Genomic DNA, 15,471 nt, shown 5'->3' with positions numbered 1-15,471 from the left:
TCCTCTGCCCCTCCATGTGCTTCCCACAGCGAGTCCGCTCAGGCAGAGCTCCTGGGGGAGCCAGAGGGTCCTGCCCCCCAACTCCGCAGTCAGACGGGACTCTCAGCCAGCCAGTAAAACAGAAGGTTTATTAGACAACAGGAACATGGTCTAAAACAGAGCTTGCAGGTGCAGAGAACAGGACCCCTCAGCTGGGTCCATTTTGGGGGGCAGTGAGCCAGACAACCACGTCTGCCCTTCACTCCATGTCCCAGCCAGCCCCAAACTGAAACTCCTTCCAGCCCCTCCTCCTCTGGGCTTTGTCCCTTTCCTGGGCCAGGAGGTCACCGGATTCCTTTGTTCTCCAACCCTTTAGCTCTCACCTTGCAGGGGGGAAGGGCCCAGGCCATCAGTGGCCAGGAAACAGGGTGTCGGCCATTCTCTGTGTCCAGACTCCTGCACACACCTGCCCTCTAGGGCTCTGCAATGATCATACACCCTTACCCCACCCCCTAGATACTTAAGAATTGCCTAGGGGAAACTGAGGCACCCCACACTATTCAGAGGAAACATTAAGAACAGTCCCACTTCGTCACACACTAGCACCAACGGGGCTGGCACCAGGAGCTGAGGGTACCAGTTGATGGCCAGTGCTCACTGGGGCAAATGCCTCGGGCTGTGGGGTGGGGGAGGTGCTGTGGGCTGTGCGGGGGGGGGAACAGGCACCGTGAGCTGAGGGGAGGGGGCGGGGCAGGTGCCTCGGGCTGTGGGGGGGAACAGGCACCGTGAGCTGAGGGGAGGGGGCGGGGCAGGTGCCTCGGGCTGTGGGGGGGAACAGGTACCGTGAGCTGAGGGGAGGGGGCGGGGCAGGTGCCGTGGGTTGTGGGGCAGGTGCTGCTCACAAGGACCAGTACCAGGGCCATACAGCCCAAGCCGGGGGCCAGGCCATTGCTGGGAGTGGGGGGCTCTGGGCTCAGGGCGGGGAGTGGAGCAGTCCTGGCCCAGTGGGGGTGACACTTGAGGGCATCTGCCCCTCTGCCAAGGGCCCCGGCAGGTGATGCCTGGGTCTCGCGCTGGCCCCCTGCCCAGGGATTTCCCCTCCATGAGCAGGTGGGATGGGCTGAGGGGCTCACTGGGCTCCTGCACTCAGCCCCTCACCTGGGGCTAGCAGGACGCCCCCTGGAACCCAGACCCCCACTTCCCCCCCAGGGTTGGCACCCCTTACATACGCCTGCCCCATCCCTCTCCCAGGGCTCTGCAGAGCCAGACAAGGCTCCTTTAATCTCTCCCCTGGGGGCCCTCCCCCCCCCCCCGCTCGACCCCAAACGCCCTCCCAGCTGCCAGGCTCTGGGGCTGGCAGTGCCCAGGCCTGGTGGGCACCCGTCCCCTCAGCCCGGGCCCCAGCCCGGCCCCCTCAGGTGAGCTCTGTGAGAATGCGACGCTTTAATCGTCCGGGTCATTTATCTTCCATGTGCGGCTCAGGCCTGTCAGCGGCTCAGACAAGCCATTTCCTCAGCTCCTCGCCCCGGAGAGGGGGTGAGCTGGAGTTCCCAGCTCCTCTGGCAGCCAAATGAATCTGCATGTCGGGCCGGCCGGAGCCTCTGCGGGACAGGCCGCCCAGCGCACCCCAGCCCCCGGACCCGCTCCTGCCTTCCCGGGGACGCCCAGCGCCCCTGCCAGTGGCACAGCTAGGAAGAGAACCCAGGAGTCCTGACGCCAGCCCCCACCCCCCAGACCCACAGACGCTGCTCTAACGCTCTGACCGCTAGACCCGACTCTTCTCCCAGAGCTGACATGGAACCCAGGAGTCCTGACTCTAACCCACCCCATACCCCTCCCCCATGCACGCTGCTCTAACTGCTAGACCCCACTCCCCTCTCAGGAGCATCCAGGAGTCCTGGCTCCGAGCCCCTTGGCTCTGACCCTAGACCCGGTGTCCTGCCCCTACCACTCTGAGCTCCTCTCACTGCTCACACCAGGTGTGAGGCAGCAGGGAGGGTTGACCTGGGAATGTGGCAGGGGGTTTCACTGGGGACGGGAGACCTGAGAGCCGGAAACCTGAGCCAGGAGGGGGTGGGGGGGTAACACCTCTGCCCGGGGAACTGGACCCCGGCTGCAGGAGAGAGCCTGATGGGGGGCGCTGGTTTCAGTTTGGGGCTGGGGGTGGAACGCAGGGAACCCCAGGGCTGGGGTCTAAGCTCCCTGCCCCCCAGAAGGACTTGACTGAGGGGTCCTGGTTGTACCCACAAGCTCTGTTTTATGCTGTGTTCCTATTCCTTCCGTTTTACTGGCTGGCTGAGAGTCACGGTGAATCCCAGGGAGAGGGGTGCAGGCCCAGACTCCCCCACACTCCGTGACGACTGGCTTCTTGCTCCCATCCCCAGTTCCCTGGAGGTTATTCACAATTATCACAGAGCTGCCCAAGCCAGACAGCGCCCCCAGCAGGGCCAACGTGGAGCCGGCGGATACCCTGTGAAACAGGGAGGATGGTTGATTTTCCTCTGCTCCCTGCAGTGCTAAACAGCCAGCATGCCTCACCCCAGAGGGGACCACCTGGGAGAGGCGTTGAGGCCCTGGGAAATGAAAGGAGACAGCTCCTGCCCGGCCCCCACAGTGTCCCCTGCTGGGAGAGGCCCCTCTGCTCATGGAGGGGAAATCCCTGGGCAGGGGGCCAGCGCGAGACCCAGGCACCACCTGCCGGGGCCCTTGGCAGAGGGGCAGATGCCCTCAAGTGTCACCCCCACTGGGCCAGGACTGCTCCACTCCCCGCCCTGAGCCCAGAGCCCCCCACTCCCAGCAATGGCCTGGCCCCCAGCTTGGGCAGTATGGCCCTGGTACTGGTCCTTGTGAGCGGCACCTGCCCCACAACCCACGGCACCTGCCCCTCGGCACATGGTACCTGCCCCTCGGCCCACGGTACCTGCCTCCCACAGCTGCCTAGCGCCATGTCCAGGCCTGCGGGCTTGGACGCGGGAGGCGACGTAGCTGCTGCTCTCAGGACTGTGAGGGAAGGAACCCCAGAGCAGCGGGGCTGTGCCGGCCTGACCCCCAACGTAGATACGCTGCCAGGTCTGTGGGCAAATGAGTCCTTTGCCCCACCCGCGATGGAAACCCCCTTCCTGTGCAGTGGGAAGCGTCTGCACTCCAGCACCGTGGGACCAGCCTCGATGCCCTGGCCCCCACAGTGCCGACGTGGCCGTGCGCTCGCTCCCGGAGCCCCTCTGGCTGGCTCACAATCCCGACACTGCAGGCCCTGAGCGGGGCAAGGCTCTCGGGCTGGGGCTAGGCGGAGGCCGCCCTACCAACTCCAGTCTGTGACTCTCCTTCCGCCCGGCGCAGAGAGCAGAACTGGGAGGACGGCAGGAGGGGGAGGCAGGGGGCTCCTAGCAGCCCCCGTTCTCTGGTCCGGCAGCTGGGAGCCTGTGCCAGCCTGCACCCCGCATGCCGCCCCGTGCAGCGGAGCCAGGAGCCCGTCCCCGTCCCTGGTGGCTCAGCAGGCTGCTCTGCTGGCTATTTGCAGACGGGGAAGGAAGCGGCTGTGGTGAGACCGTCCTGCCTGCCCTGCTTCCTGCCGCCCCCTTTAGAAATAGCCCGGCCCCAGCCCGCCAGAGACCCCGGTCGCAGGTCCCACAACAATAGGGCCCTGCCCTGGGCTGAGGTGTTGGTGGGCAGGGGGTTCCCACGCCCACTGGCTGGGAAGGGCCGGAGGAGCGCCCCCGGGGGACGCTGGGGGAAGCAGCTCAGACGCACTCGCCGCGCCCGCTCCGAGAGGGACTGCCCGGGCTCAGGCCCTGCCAGCTCAGGAGGGGAGGCGCTGGACGGACTCGGAAGATTGTGGTCTGGGACGCTGGTCTTGTCTGCACAGGGACAGCCCCACAAGCTGGGGATCCCTGCACCTTGCTATGGGGTCAGACCTCCCGTTGTCCCTGGAGCGCGTTGGCTCTGTGGGGCAGGGAGCGTCTCGCACTGGGGGCCTGGGCAGCCATGGCATAGTGGGGTGGGAGGCGGCAGCTCCTCAGGGAGCCCAGCGCTGGCTAGCCCTGGGGGCCGTGCTCTAGAAGGGAAGCTATCGAAGGGTGACGGGCTCAGGAAGAGAGACGCCAGCTCCAGCCTGAAGCAGCTCCGGGGGAGGAGGCTGCCGACAGCAGGGGGCACTTTCATCTGGCACACGAAGGTCCGACAGCTGAAAGCTGAAACTGGCCAGACTCTGCCTGGAAACACAGGGCACGTTTTAACCAGGGCAGGGGATTAGCCACTTACCCAGGGCGTAGGGAATTCCTTCAGCGCTGTGGTTCTGTGCACGGGACCCTGATGTCAGCTGGATGCTCTACGGGTATGTGAGACCGTGCTGCAGACACAAGTAGGCTGGCAGTGAACTAGGAGCCCTCTCTTCTCCATTCTGGGCCCAGCATGTGAAGTGACTGAGGCTGGGCACAGTTCCACTCACACTGTAGGATTCTGGCAATAAATACTGGAACCGAATGGTGCCCGGGCCCAGGGGCATAGTTAAGGTTATCTGGGCAGCCTTAACACTGGCTCGTCCTGCTGCTGGCTGTGCCCAAGTGGTTTATTTGTGTTGTGCAGGGGTGGCTGAGAAGTAGTGATCACTCTGATCAGGCCTGGCTCCATTCACACTCCTCAGCTGCCTTGAATGTCCTTTAATATCTCCCTCTTGGGCTGCCCCTGGCCCCACCTGGGCCCAGCCCCACTCTCAGTCTAGACTAGTGCAGGGTGACTCAACTCTGTGCACAGGATGGAGGGGATGGGGGGTTGCCCTGCACTAGAGCCAGCATCCCTCCCCACACAGGTCCCCGAGACCCTGGCGCACCGGCCATGACAAGGGACTTCGGCTTGGTGAGTTTGTGATCACATGGCCCCATGGCTCCATGAGCTCTGCAGGGCTCCAGGGTCAGAGAACCGCACCACAAGGCACCAGGGAAACGCTGCTACCAACCCAAGCTCCCCAGCCCCTGGAGAGCCTGGTGCATCTGGCACGGAGTCCCCGGGCGATGCTCCCCATGAAGCCAGGCAGGACTCTGGGGCAGTCACCTTCCTGTGAGCAGCCTGTCTTCAGGACACACAGCTCACCCGGCTTCCACCTTCCTGGGTCTGACCTCGGAGCATTCAGCCTCCTCTGCCCCTCCGTGCGCTTCCCACAGCGAGTCCGCCCAGGCAGGGTCCTGGGGAAGCCAGAGGGTCCTGCACCCCAACTCTGCAGTCAGACGGGACTCTCAGCCAGCCAGGAAAACAGAGGTTTATTAGACGACAGGAACATGGTCTAACACAGAGCTTGTAGGTGCAGAGAACCAGACCCCTCAGCTGGGTCCATTTTGGGGGGCCGTGAGCCAGACAACCACGTCTGCCCTTCACTCCATGTCTCCAGCCAGCCCCAAACTGAAACTCTCTCCAGCCCCCCCTCCTCTGGGCTTTGTCCCTTTCCCGGGCCAGGAGGTCACCTGATTCCTTTGTTCTCCAACCCTTTAGCTCTCACCTTGCAGGGGGGAAGGGCCCAGGCCATCAGTTGCCAGGAAACAGGGTGTCGGCCATTCTCTGTGTCCAGACTCCTGCACACACCTGCCCTCTAGGGCTCTGCAACGATCATACACCCTTACCCCACCACCTAGATACTTAAGAATTGCCTAGGGGAAACTGAGGCACCCCCACACTATTCAGAGGAAAGTCCCACTTCATCACAGGCAGCAACCCCCGGGCTGGGCTCCTTGGCTCCACGTACGCGGGCTGGTGCATGGGACGGGACCGCCCAAGAGTGCAGGCCTCTGTCGCTAGAGGGAGCTGTTACCTGGATTCTCCATGGCACGTGGCCAAGTACCACAGGGCATTGTGATGGACCAGCTGGCATCACATGGCTCTAGCAGGGTACCCCTCAGCTCCCCGCCAGGTCTCACCGTGTGGCTGTTATTGGGGAGACGTCAGCGAGGGAAGCCATCTCGAGCACGCCCCCCAGGGCCTGGTTCTCGGTCCGGTGCTGGCTTTGATTGCGTCAGGGATCCAGCCGGGAAAGTCTGCAGGCTGGTGGAGTGGTGACTAACGCGGCGGAGAGGCTGGTGGTCTGCAAGCCCTGGGAACTAGCCACAACCCAACAAACTGCCTCTTAATGCAGCCAGATGGAGACACTGCCCCGGGCCCCAGGGGCTGCAGCGCTGCCGGGGACAGCAGCAACAGGCAGGACTTGACCCTCACCCGCACGTGATGCTGCGGCACAAGGGCCAGGCCATCCGGGGGTGAAGAATGGGAAGGGAGGGGAGGGAGCGTGCCCCCCCCACACACACACAGCTACTAGCCTAGTGGGAATGGAGCAGCCTGTGCCCTTGGCTCCCAGCTTCTGTTTCTATCACCCTCCCAGAAGGCCTGTGCTAGCCACATGGCCAGCCTGCCACAGGTCTCTCCACCTGGGAGCAGCTGGACCCATCACCCCTTAAAGAGCCAGGGAGATACAGGGTGCAGGGGGACATGGGAGCACTGTATGAGGGGGATATGGAGTGCAGGGGGACATGGGGGTGCTGTGTGAGGGGGATATGGGGTGCAGAGAGACATGGGGTGCAGGGGGACATGGGGGTACTGTGTGAGGGGGATATGGGGTGCAGAGAGACATGGGGTGCAGGGGGACATGGGGGTACTATGTAAGGGGGATATGGGGTGCAGAGAGACATGGGGTGCAGGGGGACATGGGGGTACTGTGAGAGGGGGATATGGGGTGCAGAGAGACATGGGGCGCAGGGGGACATGGGGGTGCTGTGTGAGGGGGATATGGGGTGCAGAGAGACATGGGGTGCAGGGGGACATGGGGGTGCTGTGTGAGGGGGATATGGGGTGCAGAGAGACATGGGGTGCAGGGGGACATAGGAGTACTGTATGAGGGGGATATGGGGTACAGGGGGACATGTGGGTACTGTGTGAGGGGGATATGGGGTGCAGAGAGACAGGGGGTACAGGGGGACATGGGGGTACTATATGGGGGATACAGGGTGCAGGGGGACATGGCAGATGTAGGGGATACTGGGTGCAGGGGGACATGGGGTCCAGGGGGGTTACACGAGATATGCACGAAATGGGGTTCAGGGAGATACAGGTACTATTAGAACTACAGGGGCACATGGGGTTCAGGGGGACATGGGGGTACTGTGTGAGGGGGATATGGGGTGCAGAGAGACATGGGGTTCAGGGGGACATGGGGGTACTATGTAAGGGGGATATGGGGTGCAGAGAGACATGGGGTTCAGGGGGACATGGGGGTACTATGTAAGGGGGATATGGGGTGCAGAGAGACATGGGGTTCAGGGGGACATAGGGGTACTGTGTGAGGGGGAATCATAGAATCATAGAATATCAGGGTTGGAAGGGACCCCAGAAGGTCATCTAGTCCAACCCCCTGCTCAAAGCAGGACCAATTCCCAGTTAAATCATCCCAGCCAGGGCTTTGTCAAGCCTGACCTTAAAAACCTCTAAGGAAGGAGATTCTACCACCTCCCTAGGTAACGCATTCCAGTGTTTCACCACCCTCTTAGTGAAAAAGTTTTTCCTAATATCCAATCTAAACCTCCCCCACTGCAACTCTATATGGGGATATGGGGTGCAGAGGGATATGGGGTTCAGGGGGACATAGGGATACTGTATGAGGGAGATATGGGGAATACAGGGGTGCAAGGAAATATGGGGAGATATGGGGTGCAGGGGGATAGAGGGCAATGGGGTGATTGGGGCTGGGGTGCAGGGGGCTATGGGGGCTATGGGATGCAGAGGGATACGGAGTGGTATGAGGGATATGGGGTGCAATGGGAGATATGTAGTGATATGGGTATGGGGTGCTATGGCGGATGGGGGGGATTGGGTGGGTAGGGGGATGGGCTGCAGGGGGCTGTGGGGATGGGGGGAAAGGGGGCTATGGGGATGGGGGGTGCAGGGGGATAGGGGAGATATGAGTGATATGGGGAGATATGGGGGATAGGGCGTGCAGGGGGATACAAAGTGGTATAAGGATACAGGATGCTAAGGAGGATATAGGGGGCTGGGGGCGCTATAGGGATAGAGGGTGCAGGGGATGGCGGGATATGGGGAGAGCTTTTCTCTGGGTAAGCCCATCAGTGGAGGTTGCCCCTGAGTGTTTGTGGGGGAGGGGATGCTGGGGGACATGAGGGAGCCCGAGTCACCCAGCTGGGGGGAGACGTCCCCCTGCCATTCACTATCGGGGGGGGACAGACCCTCAGCCCCACCCAGGGACCTTAATCTGGGCCACTCCATGGTGCGGACGAAGCTAAGCAAGGCTCAGGACTCCAATTCCTCCTGCCCTGGAGCTGCCTTGGGTGGGGCAGAGCTCTTGGCTGCCCCATGGGTACTGTGCAGGGGGGTCAGGGTTTGCCCTGGTGCCCCCTAGCTGCTGCCCTCCAGCCCAGAGGGGGCTGCATCCCTGGGGTGCATGGCTGGCAGTGGGCGAGCACCGTGAGGCCAGGGCAGGGCAGAGGGACCCCCACAAGCTGCTGGGAGTCCCGCCCCCCTTACACGCCTGCCCTGTAGCTCCCATGCCAAGGTCAATGGTCCCTCCCCCTTGGCAGGAGGTGTGGAGGGGGGAGGGGAGCTGCCCTGTTTGCTCACAGCCAGCGCCTTTGAAATGCAAATCCCACCACCCCATTTGGCTGGGAGTTTGGCCCTGGCCCATTTGGAGGCTGCACTGCGGGAGGGGGGCAGAGGGGCCCTTTTTCTGTGGGAAACCCGGCTGGATTCCCGCTCTCTGTTGGCTGGAGAGGGACAATCCTGCCCCTCTGCCTGTCCCCTGGGCTCCCCGCAGTCACTGGAGCTGGGACTCCCAGCACTTCCCAGCCAGATCCACCCCTGTCCCCAGCAAGATCTTCCCCTGCTTCGGCCTGCCCTGGGCTCTGCCAGGTCGGCCCTATGGGCACAGTCCTGGTCACAAACCAGAGGGTGCCCCCTGCTGGCTCAGCCATGCTTGTCTGTGTGCCATAGGCCCTGCGCTGCCAGAGGACCTGGCCCCAGGCCCCTCTGTGGACGGCCTGTTTGCTGCCCCCCCGGCTGAGCTGAAATAATAATCACAGGAAACAAGTGCGGTTGTTCATTTCTTCTTCCCCGGGGACCCTTCTGAGCAATTAGCTCCCAGCCCTGCAGCCCCCAGGCCTGCCTCCGCTGCACCAGCCCTGGCAGGGGGAGGGCCAGAGCAGCTGAAAATAACAAGATAATAATCGTCCTCCTCTCCGCTTAATTAAACAGGGGGTCAGCCCGGCACTTGTGCACGCCAGCGAGGGCAGCGCTGTGTTAATGAATAGATCATTTGCCAGTAACACCTCTGCCTGCCACGGCTGGCTGGCCAGACCCCTCCCCAGGGCCCAGCGCAGCCGGGAGGTGATGGTAATCGCATTACGTGCCCCGCGCCCCGCCCTGCAGAGCTGTAATAACTGGGGTCCCCCGGATCCCCAGCGACGGGGGGGCCCTGGCTCGGGGGCTGTGCCAGGCCCTGTGTGTGCAGATGCAGCCGCTCCCGGTTGCTCCTTTGGTGAGTGCCCCACTTTTTTCCTCTATTGACAGTTTAATTTTGCGCTGAGCTATTCTCCTTATTAAAGGAAAATTCATTTGCAAGCAATTTTCATGTGCAAACTGCTCTGCATTTCTGAGCCCTGTGTGGGGCTGGGAGCGCCCCTAATTCAATTACTGCCAGGCGGATCTGCGCAGAGCCGGCATTATTGAGATGGATTCGCTAAATAATATATAAGGGGCAGAAAGCGAGACATTGGCATAAGCACATTAAAGCGCTTGGCTGCTCCTTCCCACCCTGCTAATCGCTTTACACCGACACGGGGGATGCACAGCAGAGCGAGCGCACCTCGAACGGTGGGATTCCCCATCCAAGCAGCTGAGACGGGCCCAGGGTAGGGCCTGAGCCAAACTCCTCTGCCCTGGGAGCACTTGGGCATTGGATCCCTGGTCCCTGCCTCCTCCAGCCAATATGGCTCAAAGATGGGGATGGTGCAGGGTGAAAGCACCAGGTCTGGGGACAAGCACAGGACGGGGTTACGGGCAGAGGGCACAGGACATGGGATTCAGACATCCCAAGGCCAGCAGGAACCGTTGTGATAATATAGTCTGATCCCCCATATAGTACAGGCCAGAGGCCGGCCCCAATATTATTCCAAGAGCAGGTTATTTAGAAAACGTCCAGTCTTGATTAAAAAATTGTCAGGGATGGAGAATCCCCCACGATCCTGGGTAACCTGTTTCAACGGTTAATTCCCCTCCCTATCAAAAATATATGCCTTATTTCTGGGCTGAATTTGTCTAGCTTCAACTTCCAGCCTTTGGATCGGGTTAGACCTTTGTCTGCTGGATTGAAGAGCCCGTTATTAAATATTTGTTCCCCACCTAGGTACCTATAGATGGGGATCAAGTCACCCCGTAACCTGCTCTTTGTTCAGCTAAACAGACTGAGCTCCGTGAGTCTGTCATTACAAGGCAGGTTTCTAACCCTCTCATCATTCCCGTGGTTCGCTCTGACCCCGCTCCAGTTAATCAACATCCTTCTGGAATTTCAGGCCCCAGACCTGGGCACTAGATCCCAGCTGTAGTTGCCCCAGTGCCAGATACAGAGGGAAAATCACGTCTCCACTGCTCCTCGAGATTCCCCTGTTCATCCAGCCCAGGATCCCATTAGCTCTTTGGCCCCAGCGTCGCACTGGGAGCTCATGTTCAACTGATTATCCACCAAATTTTTGTCAGCGTTGCTGCTTGCCAGGATAGAGCCCCCAGCCTGTAGGGACGGCCTGTGGGCTCTGTTCCTAGGTGTACGTTTACATTTAGCTGTATTGAAACACATCCAGATTGCTCTGCATCAGTGACCTGTCCTCTTCATTATTACACACAAACACACCTGTCTTTGTGTCATCAGCAAACTTTCTTTTCTTTTCTTCAAGAACCGATCCCTGTGGGACCTCACTAGAAACAGACCCACTCAATGATCATTCCCTGTTTATAATCACATTTTGAGACATAATCAGTTAGCTAGTTTTTAATCCATTTCATGTGTGCCATGTTAATTTTATATCATTCTAGTTTTTTAATCAAAATGTTATCTAGCACCAAGTCAAACACCATACAAAAGTCTAAGTACATTACATCAAAGCTGTTACCTTTATCAGCCAAACCTGTAATCTCATCAGAACAAGATAGCAAGTTATTCAGGATCTATCGTCCATAAACCCACATTAATTACATCACTTTCCTTGAGTTCTTTATTAATTGAGTCCCATATCAGCTGCTCATTATCTCGCCCAGAATCGGTGTCAGACTTCCAGACCTATAATTACCTGGATCATACCCTTTACTCTTTTTAAATGTTGGCACAACATTCACTTTCTTCCAGTCCTCTAGAACTTCTCCAGTGCTTCAGGACTTATTGAAATCAACATGAATGGTCCAGGGAGCTCCTCAGCCTGCTCCTTAAAACTCTTGGGTGCAAGTTAACTGGACCTGCTGATTCAAAAATCTCTTAACTTCAGTAGATGCTGTTTAGCATCCTCCAGATATACTAGTAGAATTGAAAGATTATCATATGAAATGACTACATCGTCTCTTTTCCCGCAAATACAGAACAGAAATATTTATTGAAGACTTCTGCCTTTTCTGCATTATTATTGATACGTCAACCATTTCCATCTAGTCATGGACCAATACCATTGTTAAGATTCTTTTTGTCCCTTACATTTAAAAAAACGCTTTCTTATTGTTTTTAATTCTGCTGGCCAAAGATTTCTCCTTGTGTCCCTTGGCTTCCCTTATCAATTTTCTACAATTACTATAGGGACAGGAATGGGATGACGATTCACAGGCCTGTATGTATCTGTCTCCTGCCACTGTCTCAGAGCTCCCAGTTGGCATGTAGCTAGACACCAATGAATCTTTAAAATTCACACAGTTCTGGGGAAATCCTGGATGGCCCCAGTGGGTCTGCGCTGAACAGCTCTGCTGGAGGGAGCCCCACAGGGGGCTCAGCCATGGCCAGGTTATCTCTCCACACAGAAAACAACTCCCAAAGGTATGTGAACGATGTAAGTTGGGGTTCCCTTTGGGAAGGGCCCAGCCATGGAGCCCCAGCAAGATGGGCCACAATCCCCCATCCATCCACTGCCCCTCACACCCCTCCTCACGCTCAGCCACTCCCACTCAGTTCATCTCACGGAGGCGTTGCTGGGCTGGCATGTGATGCCCGAGCTACCAGATGGTAATAGGGAGCCAGCCCCCTCCCCAGGCTCCCTCAGGGCAGGTTCGCCCTTCCCCAGGTGGGGCACATGTGGCGGGTGGGGGGTGAGCCCCAGGTCAGTCCCTGTCCCAGGGCTCCCCTCACACACACACACTCCATCCCCCATGGCACTCTGAGCTTCATGCTGACCTCCCCTGAGGGGTGTGGGCCCCGGCCATGGGGCAGGATCACCCCCTGCCATGCCCTGGGTGTGTCAGCACTCCCTACCCTGCCCATGTGTCAGCACCCCCAGCCCTGCCCTGCCCTGCGTGTGTCAGTGTAACCCACGCACCTCCTGGGTGTGTCAGTGTAACCCACGCACCTCCTGGGTGTGTCAGTGTAACCCACACACCTCCTGCGTGTGTCAGTGTAACTCACGCACCTCCTGGGTGTGTCAGTGTAACTCACGCACCTCCTGCATGTGTCAGTGTAACCCACGCACCTCCTGGGTGTGTCGGTGTAACTCACGCACCTCCTGGGTGTGGGGCTCTGTCCCATCCAGTGGCACCGAGACCACTTAGAGAGAGAGAGATTATGAGTCTGCTACGTCCTTAGCTAAGGAGCATCTGGCTTTTAGCTCACGCAGTAGAGGCTCACGCACCAAGGTCCAGAGGCCCCAGGTTCGATCCCGCCTGCCCACAACCAGGGTCTGTTGGTGTTACATCAGCACCCCTTGCCCAGCCCTGGGTGTGTCAACACGCCCTGCCCAGCCCTGGGTGTGTCAGCATCCCTTGCCCAGCCCTGGGTGTGTCACTCCCACTCCCCTGAGTGCACGGGAATGCGGGGGGACAGCGGGTGCCCACGTGGGCAGGACGTCCAGGAGCAGCTTGGCCTGCGCGGGAGGGCTGGGGGTGAGAGGGCCTCGGGCTGCTGCCTGGCTCTGGCCACGGGTCCTGCTGGTGGCAGGGGAGGGACGCTCGCAGCCAGGGGAGGGACGCTCGCAGCCAGCTGGATTCCAAAGGGAAGCAAACAGCTGTGCTGTCCGTCACCAGGCCAGTGCCATGGTGCAGTGGGGCGGGGGAGGCAGATGGGAGCTACCACCTCCAGTCCCCTGCCCTGCTCAAGGGGGCATGACCCCCCCAGCCACGCTCCATGGGGCCGCAGCCTCTCCCAGCCCGCCCCCAGCCACGCTCCACAGGGCTTCTCTCACCCTGCCCCCCAACCACACTCCATGGGGCCGCAGCCTCTCCCACCCCACCCCCCAGCCTCTCTCCATGGGGCAGAGACCAGCTACAGTGCTGCACTCCCAGACCCAGCTGCAGCCCCTTTGCCATGGGAGCATCTTCCTGCCCCAGTGGAGAGGGCAAAGGGCTGCCCGGGCCAGGGAGGGGACTGCAGGCTGGGCCAGGAGAGCTCTAAGGGCCATGCCAGACCTGCTCTGCAGCCAGCTCCCACCTGGCACCTGCCTCTCCCCGCCGGTCACGTTCCCCTTCTCCTCCCATCCCCTTTGTTCGCTGTGTTTCCATTCCTGTCTCCTCAATCCCTGACCCCCATTGCCCCCCGCCACAGGCCTAGGTGGGAGCCTCTGCCCTGCCCTGTGCAGGGACACTCTCTGTGCCCGGCTCCCTTTCTTTGCAGGCTCCATTCCTGGCCACCAGACCAGCTGGCGTTGCCCAGGGCCCGGCAAGCCCTGATCAGTGCCAGGAGCTGCAATTTCCTGGTGCAGGCCTCAGCCTGGCATTAACGGAGCCAGAGCGGGGGGTTGCTCTCGGGCTGTGGGCCTGCCTTGGCTGAGGGGTGGGTGAGTAGCCAGGCACGGCTGTGTGTGTGCCGGGGAGGGGGGCATGGGTTTGCCTCAAGCCGCTAACATAGGTTCAAACCACAATGCCTGATCTTCGCCCGACTGGGCATGCAGGGGAATTTCCCTGGGTTCACGACCCCCTTTGATCCTCACGCAGCCCCAGCTGTGGGCCTGAGGCCTCGGTCTCCTGCTCGCCTGGGCCGCACTCCTCGCCTGAACCAGGGCGCGTGGCTGGAGCGCGACAATGGCCGTGGCTGTCTGGGTTGGTGCTACCGTCCCCTTGCTGCAACGGGCCAGGCCGTTTTGCTGTTGCCAAACCAAAGACAGCTCGACCCCAAAGGGCTCCCAGGGAGCACGGCCAGGGAGAGGCCCAGACAGGGGAGTGACTTGTCCCAGCTGCCCAGCAGGCCCTGGCAGGGTCTGGATTCAAACCCACCACCCCTGAGCCCAGTTCCCAAGCCACTGAAGGTCACGAGGCTGCCGGTGGGGGCAGGTATCAACACCCCCCTCACGCCTCCTGTGAGCCTTGGCCCTCCAAGAGACGCTCCCCCGCAGCCGGCATTCAGCTCCCCCAGGGAGCTCTGGAAACGCAGCTGCACATGGGAGGTGGCGGGTGGTGGGGATCCTTCCCCCAGTGCGGCTCAGCACCCCAGAGAGTCTGGCAGGGGGTCTCTGAGCTCCGGCAGGTCAGACCTTTGCGCCTGAGAAGCCACTGCACCCGGCTGCTCCACTCCGGTTCTGTCCAGCTGATACATCCGAGATGGCGGCTCCTTCCAAAGGGACAATGCAAACGAACCCCTCTGCGCTTGGCTTCCAGCGTATCCCATAAGGCGGGGGAGTTGTGGGGGGTCAGGGGGGGAGTTACGGGGGGGGCACTCTCTGTGGTGTTCTGGTCGAACCTGTTCCATTCTATTCCAGACAGGGTTTTACACAGCACTCCTCACTCTGCGGCTTGGAAGTGAGGCATGATACAATGCTGTGTGTGTGTGTGTGTGTGTGTGTGTAAGTGACATGGTGTGATGTGAGGTGTACTCAGTTTGGTATGATGTGTGTGACATCCTGTGATGTGTGTCTGGGTGTGTGAGACATGGTGTGATGTGTGTCTGTTGAGAGTGCGATTGCGTGATATGGGCGGGTGTCTTTTGGGGTGTAACGTGTGCCTGGTGTGATGTGCATGATGTGTGTCTCTCAGGGTGTGATGTGTGTCTGTTGGGGTGCTCTGTGTGTGTGTGTCTGTGTGACATGGGGGTGTCTGCTTGGGTGTGATGTGTGTGTCTGGGTGTGATATGCATGACACAGTGTGAGGTGTGTGTGTCGGGAGTGACATGTTTATTGGGTTGTGGTGTGCATGACATGGCTGTGTGTGCTGGGGTGTGACGTGCATGTGACATGGGGGGACTCTGCTGGGGTATAATGTGTGTCTGACAGGGTCTGATGTGTGTGACATGGTGTGAAGTGTGTGTGCTGGGGTGTGATGTGTGTGACACGAGGT

Source organism: Lepidochelys kempii, chromosome 4 (assembly GCF_965140285.1).
Source record: "Lepidochelys kempii isolate rLepKem1 chromosome 4, rLepKem1.hap1, whole genome shotgun sequence".
Classification (NCBI taxonomy): domain Eukaryota; kingdom Metazoa; phylum Chordata; order Testudines; family Cheloniidae; genus Lepidochelys; species Lepidochelys kempii.
This window is presented reverse-complemented; position numbering follows the sequence as displayed.